Source organism: Suricata suricatta, chromosome X (assembly GCF_006229205.1).
Source record: "Suricata suricatta isolate VVHF042 chromosome X, meerkat_22Aug2017_6uvM2_HiC, whole genome shotgun sequence".
Classification (NCBI taxonomy): Eukaryota; Metazoa; Chordata; class Mammalia; order Carnivora; family Herpestidae; genus Suricata; species Suricata suricatta.
Window position 1 is genome coordinate 52,760,581 of NC_043717.1, and position 656 is coordinate 52,761,236.

The following is a 656-nucleotide window of genomic DNA, read 5'->3' on the forward strand; positions in this document are numbered from 1 at the left end:
CCCCCAATTTCCACGTCTTTATAACCGGCTTAGGGCATTATTAGCACATGTCCTGGCTCGTGGGCGAGTTGGTGGCAAAATCTGAACTGGATACTTACCGGGGGCCAGAGCTGGTGCTGTGGCTTCCTCAGCCCTCTTCCTCCTCGCAGGGAACGGCCCCTCGCAGGCGGGCTGCGGGAGGGCAACCGGGCAGAGAGAGCCTCCTTTCGGCAGCTCAGCGGTGCCCCTTCTGCAGCTGTGCCGCTGGGAACATTTTATAGCGGCGGCTGGCGTGTGTGGCCCTTTAAAGGCGCTCAAGCTGGTGCAGTCACCGCGGATCGTGTGAAAGCGAAGGGCCGACTGGGGAATGGAGTCCGAACGGCCCCGCAGGTCGGACAGCGCCGGGGACCATCCGTGGTTCCCGGGGTGGAGCCTGCCGGCCCAGGCTGTGGGCACCCTCAGCTTTGAGCCCCAGGCCGACGCCTGCGCTTCAGAAGCTGGGGGTGGCCCGTGTCCGGGACACGGTCTCTCCCCATCGCCCTGCATGGACTTGCCCAATAAATTCCACTTAGCAATTTCGCTGAGGCGAGGGAGAGCTGTTAGTGTCTGTTTTCTGACCTAAATCTAGCGGGTGGCCAGAGCAGGCTTCAGGACATTGTGGGGGAGAGAGCTATGGT

General features: G+C 62.2%; 1 protein-coding gene across 1 annotated transcript in view; it reads right to left on the reverse strand.

The window, feature by feature from the left end:
* Window positions 1–441, reverse strand: part of CITED1 (Cbp/p300 interacting transactivator with Glu/Asp rich carboxy-terminal domain 1) — a 5,168-nt gene extending 4,727 nt beyond the window's left edge. The window contains exon 1 of the mRNA XM_029929846.1: window positions 99–441. The gene's annotated coding sequence lies outside the window, so the exon portion shown is untranslated. The remainder of the gene's footprint in view (window positions 1–98) is intronic.
* Window positions 442–656: the final 215 nt, after the last annotated feature.